At 36.0% G+C, this 16,688-nt stretch overlaps 1 protein-coding gene across 37 annotated transcripts in view; it reads right to left on the bottom strand.

Annotated features, from left to right (window-relative positions):
• The window catches only part of SOX6 (SRY-box transcription factor 6), a 711,458-nt gene that overhangs the window by 549,983 nt on the left and 144,787 nt on the right, over positions 1-16,688 (bottom strand). For all 37 annotated transcript variants that reach the window (XM_055548488.1, XM_055548501.1, XM_055548492.1 and 34 more), the window contains exon 2: positions 14,153-14,225. The gene's annotated coding sequence lies outside the window, so the exon portion shown is untranslated. The remainder of the gene's footprint in view (positions 1-14,152; positions 14,226-16,688) is intronic.

Below are 16,688 nucleotides of genomic sequence, written 5' to 3'. Positions count from 1 at the left end.
GAAACCATAGGATTATGTATATGTAAATTATCTTGACTGCGGAAACGGCTTGACTGGTGTATACATATATCAAAACATCAAATTATACTCTAAATATATGAAGTTTATTATATGCCAATTATATCTCAAGTTGGACACGACTGAGCAACTTCACTTTCAAAGCTGTTAAAAAAAAAAAACAACATGCAGTAGGTAATATTCTCACTTTACAGATGAGCATGCTAAGGTTCCAAGAGGTTACATGATTTGCCTAAGATCACAGCTTGTACACAGCAGTATCCAGGGGTGGCAGGAATTCCACACGCTATATTTTTAATCTAATATGTAGTATCTACTACAGTTCTGGTTCACAGAAGGCACTCAAAAGTTGTTTTGGAGTTTTAAAATATAAAGACATATAAAAAGCTTAAGATGTGGAAAAGTAACAGACTTTAACTTTCCCATAGGATGCATAAATTTTTAAGATTTTTTAACCCAAAATATCTCAATTGATAGAATGTAAGATAGTGTGTCTGTAATTCATTCAAAAAGCGTTTCACCTAATAGGTTTCTATTAGGCAATACATAAAATGAACAGCTTGATAGGTACAAGCGAGACCGAAACTTAAGTCATACACAGGTTATGAAAGAGGGCCCTTTGATGACGAACTGGCAAGGGGCTTGGTATGTCAGCAGGCTAAGGTACATACAATACATACAACTGAATACATTTGAATGGAGAACAACTCCTGCAGGTCTCCCAGGAGAAACACTGGGCAAAACATTTCCTAGAGAGGAATTACTAGGTTTTGTAACAGTTACTTTTTTTCCTTATATATATATATATATATATATATATATATATACATATGTATATGTATATTTCATCTCTTCCCATAATAGATTATAAATTCCTGATGACTAACTCTTCATTCACCATTTTAAATTCCACCTCATATCCAGAAGAATCCTGAATTCATATACTTATTGAGTGACTGAATAAATGAATTAATGCATGTTAGTGTTAGTCTGAATGATAACGCAATGAGAATGATAGAATCCTTTTCAAAATCAGCTTGATTTTATTCCATTTTCTTGAAAAAGTTTATTTTAAAAATCTTACTTCAGTGTCTTTTCTTAGTCATGAATGTACTTTCCTGCACTATTTCCTTTTCCCTTGAAAGAGACAAGTAGAAAGGACCTATACCCAAAGCATAGCATTTCCTTTGACTACACCTTCTGTGGAGGACAGAATGTAGCAATATAACAAGGGAGTTGTAGTCATCATTTTATCTGAGAGAGTTTTAAAAGTAACCAGACCTGTTTTATTCCTCACAGATGTCATGTATTCATCTGTATGTGAAAGCCACCTGATAGGAATGCCATAATTCTCAGTAACTTCACTCTTCTCACTTATGGTAGCCAAGTTTTACTTTATGTCCCTGAAATCAACAAGGCCCTGCCTGTACACTTGAGTCCCTAGTATTAACATCTTCTGTGTTTAGGCTATGCCTTTAAATTACCAAGTGATTTCAAGTATATTCTCATTCATTTAAAAACACATCTTCCTTCCAGGCCTCCATGGGAAGAAAAAATACCCTCAATTTTCAGTGGGGATCTAACCAATGAAATGCAAGGGATTTGAGCACTGACATGAGATCATTAGCATGATATTTTCCCTCTGCCTTTTCAAAAATTCAGTGCTGAGAACAGGGAACAGGAAAAAGCAATGAGTAATTTTTACTCCTTTCTTTTCCTCATGCTCCCCCCATCAGATATAACCCAGCCATCTTACTAACACCACATTAACAAAGTCTCTTCTATTTCTAACATTCTGTTCTCAAAATACCTACTCTTGTTTAAACCTCTTACCTCCTGCCTAAACTATCTTACAAGGTGTTTCCCTAGTTAAAGTCTTTTCTTTCCCCCTTTAATCAACTCTACAAACTGCTGGCTGAACTAACTTCTCAAAAGCAAAGCTCTTGCCATACCTCTCAGCTATTTGGATTGATGGCTCTCTCAAATCTACCAAATGCCTTAGCTTACCATTATGTGCCACAATGATATAATCACACTAAATTTTCTAGTTTATGCATACCCTATACCTCAGTCAAACTGGATTTCTCATTATTCCCTATCCCATACTTCCCTGTTTCCTTCCATCTATCCCCTACCCATGTTTGTGCCAGTTCTCTTACTAACAAGATGCACCTGTCTCTTCATCCCCTACTCCACTGATAAAATTCAATTCAATGTTCAAAGACTATCAGAAAGTCTGCTTCCTATGTTAAGGTCCTTTTTCTTAAAGGGATTATCTTCAATTCTTTCAAACTCCCTAAAGGACAATTTTTTTTTATTAAGGCATAGAGAATAACATATCTCCTCTGTTTGTCTCCTCTGCAATAATCAGTGCAACTTACTTAACATTTATTAATTCCTTTGAGCCACACACCGATTTAGACACAGGGACACAAAAAAGAATAAGAACGTTCAATAATTATGTCTAGATTCTAAGGTTCTTGATAGCAGAAACTCCATACATTTGCATTTGTTTCCAATGCAGCATCTAATGTTCTGTTTTGAATACACTCAGTACCCAGTATATATTCATGGAGTTGAATTAATTTCCAACAGAAGCTAAACACTCTCCTTGGAAGAAAATATTTGCTACCAAGAAAAGGATTTACCATAAATGCAAAACAGATTTGCTGCTGTTCAATTGCTCAGTTGTGTCTAACTCTTTGCAACCCCATGAACTGCAACACACCAGGCTTCCTGTACTTCACTGTCTCCTGGAGTTTTCTCAAACTCATGTCCATTGAGTCCGTGATGCCATCCAACCATCTCATCCTCTGTTGCCCCCTTCTCCTCCTGCTCCTAGTCTTTCCCAGCAACAGGGTCTTTTCCAATGAGTCAGCTCTTCGCATCAGGTGTCCAAAGGACTGGAGCTTCAGCTTCAGCATCAGTCCTTCCAGTGAATATTCAGGGTTGATTTCTTTTAGGATTGACTGGTTTGATCTCCTTTAAAGAGTTTTCAGAGGGCAACTTGGACATCACATTGACCACTGTTATACCATCTAATGTGAAGACTCTAATGGCTCAGATCACTCTTTGCTGCTGCTGAGTCACTTCAGTCATGTCCAACTCTGTGCGACCCCAGAGACGGCAGCCCACCAGGATGCCCCATCCCTGGGATTCTCCAGGCAAGAACACTGGAGTGGGTTGCCATTTTCTTCTCCAATGCATGAAAGTGAAAAGTGAAAGTGAAGTCGCTCAGTCGTGTCTGATCCTCAGCGACCCCATGGACTGCAGCCTTCCAGGTTCCTCCATCCATGGGATTTTCCAGGCAGGAGTACTGGAGTGGGGTGCCATTGCCTTCTCCGGATCACTCTTTACTAACAAGATACTTAACTACAAGATACTAACTTGTAAGTAGGCCAGACTGCTTCAAATGATAGATTCTCAGATGGTCAGAGCTTCCAAGAAGCTTCACATCACAGAAATCTGTTTCTTATACCCTCCTTGGGAATTTATATAGGGCTCTTTAAGTTGACATCAAGATTTAAATACCATTCAATATACCTGGGAGATACATAATTCCTGTTGGAACTAACCACATCTATACAGCCTTAAAAATGTATACTTTCAAGGCTACATAGCATCGCTGAAAGCCTAACTACAATGACACCTTTCACACGAGGTGGAAAGAGATTAGGTAAATCTTGCATTTACTCTCTACATTCTTACATTTCCTCCCATCCTGGAAAACAGATGGAAGGACATAATAAGGCTTTTTAAAAGATGACACTAGGAATAAAAGGAAATGAAATAGTTGATAGTGTCATGCAAATACCAATGTTTAAACAAAAAAAACTTCTTGACAATGATATTTGTAAAGAAAAAATTCAAGCAATAAAACTGAACTAAGTGGAAAGAGGTCACTGCTGAATGACCAAACCAAGCCCCAGTGCCTGGCACCTGCCAGGATAGGAGCTCCTTGGGTTGGCCTGACTCCTCCCACAAGCTATCTCTAATTAAGAGTGACACACGTCTTCTCAAGTAAAAAACTCAGCAAGGCATGTAACAATTACTCTAGCACAAGGATCGAAATTAAGGATCAGTCTCAGAAGAGAAAGAAGTGCATTCTCTTTGTGTAGGAGGAACAGAAACCAAAAAATCTAGACTATGAAACCTATATTTCTGGAGAGAATTGTTAGCATAGAATGGTTTCGATATTCCAACAGAATGATAAAAAAAATGGGACAGCCTTTTTCATGGCATTCAGTCTCAGGGTAAGATGTAAGAGGTCTCAGAATAAGATGTAAACAGGTTTGAAGTGCTCTAAGAACCTAGGAAAATTTTATCAGTTAAGGATATAATCAAGAATAATATTCCAGATGAAGTAAAACCATGCTGATGTTCTAGAGTGGGAAGAGATGTAATCTGAAATCAAACGAACTGTGTTTGAATCCCAGCTCTGCCTTTCATTCCTTCCATCTTTCCCTTATCTTTTGTTGTTGTCACTCATTTGTTTATTTATTCAACAAATATCTACTAGGAAATTAGTATGTGTCACACATCGTGCTAGAAAATGAGTGTACAGGTTTGAACAAAATAGTCATGGTATCTGCCCTGACAGGGCTCATAGTTTAGTGAAGAAAACTATAAACATTAAATAAACATACAAAAACAAGATAACTACTATGAAGGTAAAAAATACATCAGAATTTAGAGAAAAGTACCAGGGGTTTGAGGGATTTGTTAAAAGGATTAAAGATAACAGGTAGAAGTGCCTTGCCCAATGCCTAGAAAACACAGGTGTTCAACAACACACAGCTGTTTTTAACTTAGTGAAAGTGAAGTCGCTCAGTCATGCTCGACTCTTGCAACCCCGTGGACTGTGGCCTACCAGGCTCCTCTCTGTCCATGGGATTCACCAGGCAAGAATACTTGAGTGGGTTGCCATTTCCTTCTCCAGGGGATCGACACTGTGGACTGTAGCCTACCAGGCTCCTCTCTGTCCATGGGACTCTTCAGGCAAGAATACTGGAGTGGGTTGCCATTTCCTTCTCCCAGGGATCTTCCCGACCCAGGGATTGAACCCAGATCCCCCACTTTGCAGGCAGACGCTTTAACCTCTGAGCCACCAGGGAAGCTCTGCCAAATACAGACACTTGATTCCTTCCCCTTCCTCTCTTGACAGAGAAACTGGGAAATGTTAGAGCACTGGTAGGTGCTGTTGCAGGACAGTGTCAGTCTGTTCACTCTAGACACTACAAATTAATGCACAGCGTGTTATTCTATCAGTGCTCTCTATAATCATCACTTTGGTTGATCCACAACTTTCTTCCAGGAATATCTGGATTTCATCTCCTGTTTAGTATCCTTGAGATAATTTGTAAATGTTTCCTTTTGGTTGCATGGGATAATTAACCCCCTCTAACCTTAAATCAAACTATTCTCAAGAAACAACCCATATCAAGAACTGAGACAAATGCATCTTATGTGAAAGACTCGCCAGAAAAACACAACTAAGGACTTCCCTTCAGGTTGTAAGTACACGATTGCACAGAATATCTCGCTGCAGGAAGACTTTCTGAAAACTTATAAGTTCTCCTTTTAGACCGTGATATTCCTTTATCTTGTTCTTAGTAAGCAAACACTCAACATGCCTTAAAACTGACAAATTTCACTTCAGGTTTAGTAAACTGCTGAGTCAATAAAAGATTATAATTTCTTTTGAATGATCATCACTTCACAACAGTAAAACTAATTCCAACAGTTCCTCAGTTTCTTTAATTGTATAAAATAAATGAGAGTGCTCTTAGTTCATGTAAGAAATCCACTGAGGATTCTTTAGTCCTCAGTCAAAAAGGTGACCTTGCATACAGCTTAAGGAACACATGTTATGTATTATTTTACAGGTGGGCAAGTAGCATACATACTAATTGAAAAGAAACTATCTCTAATTGAAAGAAAGGATAGAAAGGATGGAGGGAAAGAAAGGAAGAGAGGAAAGGGACGTAGAAGGAGAAAGGAAAGGAAGATGCATCACACTAAAAGTCAATGTATGGAAGTGTGATTTCAAAGAGTTTGCCACTGTCCAAAACTAAAAACATTATATACCATAATTGAAACCTACTTCATGTGATTCTTTGTCCTAGAAGACATAGGGATGCTACTTGGTCATGGTTACCATGAAACCTTTCTAAAGGTCTCCCGTGTAAAATACAAAGTGTGATACATAAATGTTTATTTTCATATATATCTATAGTAATCTTTACCCAGATAAAGCAAAACTGTTCTCATTGTTTCCGCCTTCCCCCCTCCCCCCGCCCCAGGGAGGTAGCTATTTCCTAAAATTCCTACTGTTGTCCTTAGAATGCACTGAACTGAAATCAATAAAACTGAAATAATTACGGGGGGCAGGGAACTACAGAACCCCTTTTAAATTACTATTGTCAGATCCAAACAAATATTTCCGCATCTTGAAAAATCAGTCCTCAAATCCATTTTATGATTTTATAAAAATCTATTTCAGTCATTTCCTATTTCACTAATTTCTCTCCTTTTTTCTCTTCTTCTCAATTACTGCAGTAAAATTGGAGGGAAGGGTATTTCTCCCATTTGTTCAACCATATCTTCTCCTCAGAAAGGTCCAGACCCTCAAAGTTTTTTGAAACTCAGCTCTCTACTTTATACCCACATTTTCCATGCTTTACTTTCTCAGCCTTCCCCCAGATATTGCCTCGCAGCTATCTATTCTGTTGACTGCAAATCCAAGAAAAAATTCTTGTAATTAGTTACAAAATCAACAGCGGCTTCCATACACTGCCACTCCTAGGGTCAAAGCCCAGAATCTCCTAAAGTTGTCAACCATTCAATGAGTGTGCACTTGATACTTGCTATATCAGGTATCAAATTATGTGCAACAATCTCACCTTAACCCATTATAATTGATGATGCCATATATATGTAATAATTGGAAGAAAAATTACATTCACAAGAGAACAACATCTGTATTTCTTCTATACTACGGTCAGTGAAACTCAGAACACAAGTGGTAATAACTGAAACCAAGTCATAGGCTTGTTACCAGCTGTCATAGCTTTAAGAAAAAAATAATCTACAGTCTGACTAATGTAGTCAGTTATAGGGGTACAGACTTGGAGTCCATTGATGCTAATGCTTAATTATCTACTATAGGTGGGTCAAAAAGGTAAAAATAATTAAGTGTCCAACATACCGTTTTGTTGTATTTGTGCTTTCCAAAGGTATAAAAGAGCCCAAAGGTGAAATAAAAATAGAAAATCTGCTTTTATTAATGAATTAATTCACTTAAGCTTATATAAAACTGTGTGAGTTGAAAAGAAAGAGAAAGAACTAACTCCAGTAAGTCTGTATTCAAAGAAAACTCCACCCACATAAACTCTCCATAACAAATCAATTTTTAAATCCTTATGTTAGTGATCATCTTTTTTCCTCTTGAAAGTACTTGCTAAGCAAATAATAATACAAACAAGAATTTTATCATGTGGATAGACTTTTTGATTAACATTAAACATTAAGGATGTCTTTTTTGCCAGTCATTGATGGGAGATAATGCTTAGGAAATTAACCTTTTTACATAATAATTGCCTTGCATCTTTGAAAAACTCCAGTAAGAAATATGAAGAGAGAGAGGCGGAAAACAGGGCAAAAGGAAAAGAGAGATGAAGGAAGGGAGAAAGAGAATGCAGAAAATGCTTTTATCTTTACTGGAAATATTTCACTCACATTTTAATCTTTGGCACTAGCAAAAATTTGGTGAAATGACAAGCATTTATACCCATACTCCATGATAACATAAAATATGTATTTCAGATAAAACTATGTGCTAAAAGTTATATATAGAGACAAACGTACAACAAAATGCTCTAGATTTTGTTAATTATTCAATCTTTACAAACTGAGTAGTTGCTAAAATATTTCTAAATGCTTGAATAAATCGGTGGTTTTATTTTTTCCTGAATTATAAACATGACAATATTTCCCACCTTAAAGATTACTGTATTACAGAATAATAGCTAGTAGGAATCTGTGCATAATTAGTACATTTATGGACACTCCCTTGCTTCCCTGTATTTGAGACCACCACTCAGTTCAAATTATGGCTTTATTTCCCCTTCTCCATATGTACTTAATTCCTTTAAATATTAACAAAGTGTATGCAAGAATACTGGAAGATGATAAAGCCTATCTTCTTGGTTATAAACAAGTTCAGAAAGCAGCTTTTGGGAGGAATATTCAAATTTATTAGCTGTTCTTAGCAAACTGCCCTCAAGCCCCACATTGTTTCCAATCTCAAGTTAAGAAGAATTTTTCTCCAATGGGCACTGAATCACTTTAATGTTGACTCTTGTGCAGTTCTACTCCACCTTCAAATGTAGCCAGTAAATTCAGCTTTACTACAGTTCTATAAAAATGTGAAAGAACCATAATAGCATCTAAAAAAGAGCTGTTGGCACTATATTAGTTTAGAGCAAACCCTAAACTGAATACTAATGCAAAATTTAATGATAGTTTGCCTAGTTGCCAAAAGAGTTACAATAATTATTTTGCCATAATGTAAAATTATCTTGAAGGCATCTGAGAATATTACTGTGTAAGACACAGAAAAAGTCCCCGAAGTGTCATTGTTCTCATGAGGTCTTTCAATGTAAATAAATCATCGACATATTATCTTCACTGAAACACTGTCCTCTGATTAGAGGATTGCCTTAATGAGTGCAGAAACATTATAAAGAGACCACTCTGCTTCTTTAGTAAGTCAGCTTCCTTGACTGACATCCAGTATGGATCCACCTCACCCCAAATTCCACTTGACAGCGAATATCGTGATTGTGAGGTTCCACTAAAACATTCAAACAGAATCAATACAATTTTACTTCCCTTTTCCCTTATTATCACAACCAAGTTTTTAGAGTTGAAAAGGAAACCAAGATCAAATTTAGATACGTTGTTTGAAATTAGCAAAGATGAAACACTTCAGTGCCAGACAAAAGCCCTGATTTTAAGAGTAGGTTTTTGCCTTCCCTGAAATGCCTAGCTCAGGCAGTGTATTTTTATGACTGCAGATATTGGCATGTTTCACATTTAAGATTATGACACACCAACTTATTTTGAAATTTTTAAAATCCTCCACTGCACATGTTTCCAGTGCTTCATGACTATCACTGATAATTGAGCAATTAACTCGAAATTACCAAATGTGCTGTGATGGCACAATATGTAGTAAGTAACGTGGAAAAATAAAGAGCAGAGGAACTTAGTACAGTAAAAAAATTAATAAAGGGTAAAATAGGCCACAATAATAATAATAGTACTGAGTAAGCTTTAATGGTCCCAGGTCTTAGTAGTTTAATGGTGCCAGTAAAATGGTTTAATGAAATAAGTCCAGAGTATTACAAATTTTTAGAGCAGTTTATTCTGGTGATACAAAAAGGAAGTTTCTTTCTAAGTGGTCTTGTGTAATAAGTACACAGGGATTCGTCCAAAAAGTAAGTGTGGAGTTTCATTAGACAAAAAGGACAAAACAATTGGGTTAAAAATCCTGACAGGCAGGTTGTTAAGAAACACAAACTTTCAAAAAAACAGATGCAAAGTTTTCCTTTAAGATAGACAAACTAAAACTCTAGGGCTAAAGATGATTCAAGAAGTCATCAAGCTATTGTGAACATGTTTGCAAATCAAAAATTAAGATACACGGCTTGACATCAAGAGGAAGGATGAAACTCAGCTGTACTAGAAAAATCAGAATGCCTCTTCACTGTTCATCTCATCAACGTCTCTAAAACTGGGCTCTTCTGGCTAAAACCATAGTATGACCATGAAGAGTAGTTCTTTAGTACTTAAATATAGCCAGTGAAGCAAATTCCATAAACCTAAATCCTACCTTATTTCGGTGGCAGGCCACCTTAAAAGTTTGCAAGAAAAACCAACAATTTAGAGAGTCAGAGAGTGAAAAGAGATTCAAAGTACAGCAAATATAAGGACACTATTTAAAAACCATTTTTTCTCAAAATTCCATCAATATTGCTCGAAAACACCACTAGGAGATTAAAAATAGACCAGGCTGTCCTTTCAGGTATAAATTAGAAACAGAAAGTGGAGAGAATAGAAAGAGCAAGTTATCTAAGGGCACCAGTATATAAAATTTAAAAGCTTAAAATGTAATGGATATACACATTCAAATTAGCAAACTGCTTTCAATTAAAGTAGATTTCTGGCCACAGTTCACAAATGTATAGTAGCTGTATGTATTAATGTAGATACTCCAAATGTCAGTATATCTCTAATTAACATGAGCACACAACTGTGAAACTGAGAAGGCACAATTTTAAATTCCTTACATTCCTGGCATTAATGCTTTCATGGGGCAGCTCCCGTTGTCATGGAAAATGGCATTCAAGCCCTATTTGTGGATTTTCACAGCTCATCTTTTTTATTTACCTGCTCTATGTCAAGATTAGCCTGGAATAATATTTTTAAAGATAATGCATTTAGACCTACTTGTCCTTAAAATCACAGATGTTCTCACTGAAGGAGCTTTGGTCTGGGCTATGCTCAGTTTGAAACAAATTTCTCTCCATTTTAAAATACCACAAAAAGATGATTTCATGATTCTTTTTGTTTGTTTCCTAAAAATCTATGCAATTCAAAAAATTTCAGCTGAAACATAGCATGTGGAGTTTGGAAATAAGGGGACAGGAAAATGCCAGGGAGGAGCAAATGATCCAGGAACATGAGGAAATAAAGTGGTAGATGGCTCTCCACAATCTCCTCCCTGACTTGCTCTGCTTAAACTTTTCAAAAATATTTGTACAGCAACCAAGTAGAGACTGAGGTAGTGATCAAACAACAAGAGAAAGAGACCTACAATACTCTCTGAAAGAGGATAGATTGGTGTTATGGAAAAAGCACTAAATTTATACTAAATCCCTCAGTTTGAGTCCTGCTACTTTGCAAAAATAAGGATAATTCCTACTCACCTCAGAGTTTTATGAAATTTAGCCAATTAAATGTCTGCAAAAGCAAGTGTTATACCAGATTAAGACATTGTTGTTATTATTAACTGAAGCATGGAGCTAAGCAATAATCATCTTTTATACTAGACAATAAAATAATTTTGGATCTTGCTATTAGAAACCATGAACAGAGACAAATTTTATAAAAAGGGAATTTGCTAGCAAATTTCTAAAAAGACGTGGGAATCTGAAAAAGCAGTTCTATCTCTGTTTTGTTGTTGTTGATGTTTTTCACCAATCATTAACATGCAAAACAAGGTCTTCTTATACAATGCCTATTTTGGGGAAAGGAAAAAGGTGGCTTTATTTTTAAGAAAGAAAAAAAAAAAAAACTAGAATAAAATGCTTTCAGTTTCTGAAAAGATAACAATTTTCCTTCACAGTGTTTTCCTGCTCTAACCTAGGTAGTAGATATACGTGGGTAAGATTCTAATCGGTTCTCACACACCTTTGGTGTGGTCTATTCATTATGGATGTGCAAAACAATATCCCACCTTTCTTATCTCACAGACCAGCTTCTGCACACCTTATTAAGAAACCTTCCATGGCCATGAGGTATAACTTTCTGTCTTAGATCATGTAACAAATAAGCAGTTCCAAAATATGGAAATTAAAGTTCCTAAACGAAGCCACTGTCACTGATCCCATTTGCTTGTTTTTAGGGTAAACTAAATAAATGTTTAGCTGCCTCAACATTCAGTGTAAGTGGCAGACAGTTTCTGCAATAATTAAAAGAAAATGCAAGCATTCTGGATGCCATGTTAATTTTATTTGACTTATCTTAGTCATGGTATCCTGCTACATTTCTTTAATAAGAAGGTTCCACAGTTGGAAGGGAGATGGCCCATAACAAAGCTTGAGACCAGTGACCAAAGAAATGACAAACTCCATAGCCTAAATTATTGTATAGAAATTCTCAAGTCTGGAAAACAATTACTTTAGGCATATGTGATTACTATGACTTTTACTTAAATTATTAGACAAAATCTGACTAATCTGACTAAAAGTCTTTTGAGTTTTTTTTTTTTTTTAAGTTGAACTCCAGAAATAACCATATGAAAACTATACCCACAGTGCCCTTTCTATTTTTAGCCTCTCTCCTTTGTTGTTATCTAGTCACTAAGTCTTTTCATCTCTTTTGCAACCTGTGAACTATAGCCCACCCAGGCTTCTCTGTCCATAGGATTTTCCAGGCAAGAATACTAGAGTGGGTTGCCATTTCCTTATCCAGGGGATCTTCCCAACCCAGGGATCAAACCCAATTCTCCTGCGTTGGCAGGTGAATTCTTTACCACTGAGCCACCAGGAAAGCCCTCTCTCTTTGTTAGATCACAAGAAAAAAATCTCAGCTAATTGGATCACCTCTGTTCAAAGCTAGTCTATGTATATCTGGTTGGGGGATTGTAGGAGAGGAGAAGCAAAAAAGTCAGGAAATACAGCCTTGAGGTGATGAGAAATGTAAACTCTATTTTAATTAAAGCCATCTTGGTTGAAATCCTGGTAATTATCTTATGTTTGCAGCTCTAAAAAATTAATCATCCTAAAAACTTACTACAAGAAATGACTGAATGATATGAGAAAAGGGAGAAAGGAGGTAAAAGAAAGGATAAAGCAACAATGATGGGATTTGTCAAATTTATTTTGACAAAGTTCAAAATTATTTCCCTCCACTCAGATTTCTAATAGGATAAGCTCAGCTCCTTGGAATCATCCTTTTTCTCAAGAGCCCTTCAAAGATACTTTACATTTCTCCATTTTCTTCTCCTCCTAATCCTCACTATGATACCTTGCAGAAATTGAAAGCTTATATTTAATCCAAATGAACCATGGAGTTTAATATTTTGTGTTTTACATGAGAATTAAGTCTACAAATAATAAAATGTGAATTTATAGTCTCATAAGAACAGCATCTTATTTATTCTTAAGGCATTAAAAATATACAAAATTTATTAAACTATATTAAATATTCACACTTAGTTTTTAAGATGGTTCAAAATACCTGCCCCAAATCAATGCTGCTACTGGAAGAAAGGTAAAACTGATTTCAAAGGAATTTTTACTGCTCTCCACCTTAAATACTGAATCACTTAAACTCTAATTTATAATATTACTTTTTTTCCAAATACTTTCCTGGAAGTGTACTGCCTAAAGCTCCTTTATAGGGGTACAGAGAAGTTTCCTCTGTCTTTGTTGTTTCCAAATGTAAAAAAAACACCTTAGATACCAATGGTTTGCAACAATGTACACATATAAATCCCTGGAGGAGAAAATGACAATCTACTCCAGTATGCTTGCCTGTAAAATCCCATGAACAGAGGAAGCTGGTGGGCTACCATCCATGGTTTAGCAAAAAGTCAGACATGACTGAAGCAACTGAGCACACACACACACACATAAATACATCTGAAACTCAAATTACTTAAATATGATTTTATATACATACGGACATTTTTAATATCTGCCACATACTCTAAACTACATTTATATTAATAAATATATAACAATATAAAGTATTTTCATTGACCAAAGTTCATTCAATTTTTTTCTTGAAATTGACCTTCTTTCCTGAGAAACAGTATCTTCCTTCTTCAAAATACCATTTAAAATATAATAGCATTTTGACAATGGTGAAGAAGGTAGGAGGAATACTTCGATTCTGATATACATTATACATTCACTAAATGAGTCTTTGGTTCCTTAGTACATAATCTCCTCATGTACTGACAGCTCTTTGAATTCTGTATCATCTCACATCTTTTCAATGAGTGCAGGCTCGTAGCACTTTTCAAGGTAAATAATTTTCAGGGTAAATTATTCATGTGTATATAGACTAGCCCCTTTAAGTTAATCCATTCCTACAACTGAGCCCCATCTTCAAATAGTAAGATGCTTATTCTTTCAGTCTATTTTAGTTGGCCCTGCCATTGTGTTATTTCACTGAAAATCACAACAAATTGAGAATTTTTTTTGTTGTTCCCACTTGATATTCTTCTATACTCCTTTTAAGAAAACACTTTTTAAAAAACTAATAATACTTTAAAAACACTGTAACTGTTTCATTACACAACGAGAAGAGTAATAAGAATAATAAATGAACCAATACTTACAAATATGCACAAAAAAATCAGCCCCAGCACCCAGAAATCACTGGTAAATTGCTTTTGAATTCATGAAAGTGACCTGAAAGTTTAGAAAGAAAACGAAATGAAAAAGGATTAGTAAATTGTATTTACATGCTTTATTAAAGAATACATTCTGGCTACAAATTATACTATTTTTAACTCAGGCAGTTGTCTACTCTAACAATTTTTTCCAAGATAATACCAAAAGAAACAATTATTTCATTGTTCGTCTCTGAAGAATACAATATCTCCATTGCCCCTTTTAAAATATTGTCAGTAATAAAGTAGGTGTTTAAAAATATGAATAAGTAAAAACAAAAGCAAGAAAAAATTTAAGGCAACACAGGCTTACAAGTTACATTTGAAAAACATGATTAATTTAGGTCTGCAAGTGAAAATGAATTAGCTTCACAGAAGATAACTTGGGTATGTCCAACAGAACATAACTTGTAGGTAGAATAAATAAGAAAAGATGCAGTTTTAGTTCTACCTAAGATGTGGAATCCATTTAGATGCTTAGGCTATATACAAGGCATTCTGTATGAGCCACAATTCAATGCAAAATTCTTTTCCTTGTACACACTTTAGTTCTGGCTGAAGAGGTAACAGATGCAACTCAAACACACAGAGCTAGCCTTGTAAAAAGTTTTAACTAGCACAATGACTCACTTTATGCCTCTAAATATCTATGGTTTCCTCTCTCCAGAACCCCCATGCATTAGAAGGTAGTTTGGTAGTTTATTTTTATTGTTTGGTCTAAATACAGCACATTTTTGGTTCAACGAAAACAAAGAAACTTTGTTGCAAAAGCTGTATTCTTTCCAAAATGTGAGGATGGCTATGAGTAGTGTTCAACTGAAAATAATAATGGAACTTGGGTTCCTAATTTAGGATAGAAACGTTCCTAGACTCTGGGAATTGGTTTGATTCAATCCACATATTTTAAATTCAGCCAGTAAACATCTAGATTAGTTAACTAACCTAGATTTAAATCTAGTTAGCTAACTAGGTTTAAATAAAATTCATTTAGAAAAAAAGTAAAGAAAAAAAATGGATCTCGTTCAACATCATTTATAGGAACTACTACTTCCAACATTGCATTTATACCACAAATGGCCATAATAGATTATTGTTGTTGTTGCTGTTGTTCTTCAGTCACTCAGTCATGTCTGACTCTTCACAATCCCATGGATTGCAGCATGCCAGGCTTCCCTGTCCTTCACTATCTCCCTGAGTTTGCTCAGACTCATGTCCATTGAGTCGATGATGGCGTCCAACCATCTCATCCTCTATTGCCCCATTCTCCTCCCACCCTCAATCATGATAGATTAGGTACTGGGATCTGGAATTAAGTTGAGATATGAAATAAATATACAATTCAGCCCTTCCCCAGCTCCTATAATATGGTTTTGCCTAAGTGATGCATATACTTTATTCAATTTTCTAGTCAGGATTGATAAGTAATAAAGTCCTGGGCATTTAGTTAGCTTTAATATCCATGAGTAAGACATCGATTAGGTTTCCTCACCAGACCTCCTCCTCTAGTAGGAAGTGATGACTCAGGCTTCCCCAATCCAGTTTCATCAGTTTCCAACAACTCATTATTTCTATGGACGCACGAAGTACAGGACAGTCTGCCCAGAGGAAGGTAGCTCTATCAATTATTTTTGGTATTACACCCTTTCCCTCCTCATGGCTTTCTGATGTTTCAGGATTCAAGAGAACAGTTTTAGGTGGGACACCACCTAAACCCACATAGGGACAACCTTGTGTGGATACACGCTGTGTACTAGTCAAAGCCAGGAAAGAATGCTGGTTCTGATATAAGCTATTCTGACATTTTATCCAACCCTGAATTATAAATTATAACTATTAAGTTATCCAAAAAATAAATCTCCAGCACAATGCTATTTATCTAAAAGCCTAAACTTTGGAAGAACCCAAAAGGAATCTTAAGCACTCACATATTTTTAAAATGATCTCACCTGTGTTTCTAGCAACTATCCTAAAAAAGTATAAATTGGAATTATGCAACATCCACAATACATCCCATTTCTTCATTTGCCTTGAAACAATGAAGGGCAAAATAAATCAGTTCAGTATCAGTTCAGTTGCTCAGTCGTATCCGACTTTTTGCAGCCCCATGAATTGCAGCACACCATGCCTCCCTGTCCATCACCAACTCCTGGAGTTTACCCAAACTCATGTCCATTGAGTCGGTGATGCCATCTAACCATATCATCCTCTGTCATCCCCTTCTCCTCCTGCCTTCAATCTTTCCCAGCATCAGGGTCTTTTCAAATGAGTCAGTTCTTCGCATCAGGTGGCCAAAATATTGGAGCTTCAGTTTTAACATCAATGCTTCCAAAGAACACCCAGGACTGATTTCCTTTAGGATGGACTTGTTGGATCTCCTTTCAGTCCCAGGGACTCTCAAGAGTCTTCTCCAACACCACAGTTCAAAAACATCAATTCTGCGCTCAGCTTTCTTTACAGTCCAACTCTTACAACCATACATGAC

This window comes from Bubalus kerabau, chromosome 15 (assembly GCF_029407905.1).
Source record: "Bubalus kerabau isolate K-KA32 ecotype Philippines breed swamp buffalo chromosome 15, PCC_UOA_SB_1v2, whole genome shotgun sequence".
NCBI classification, from domain to species: Eukaryota; Metazoa; Chordata; class Mammalia; order Artiodactyla; family Bovidae; genus Bubalus; species Bubalus kerabau.
The sequence above is the reverse complement of the archived record's forward strand: the minus strand, read 5'-3'. Positions and strand labels throughout refer to the sequence as shown.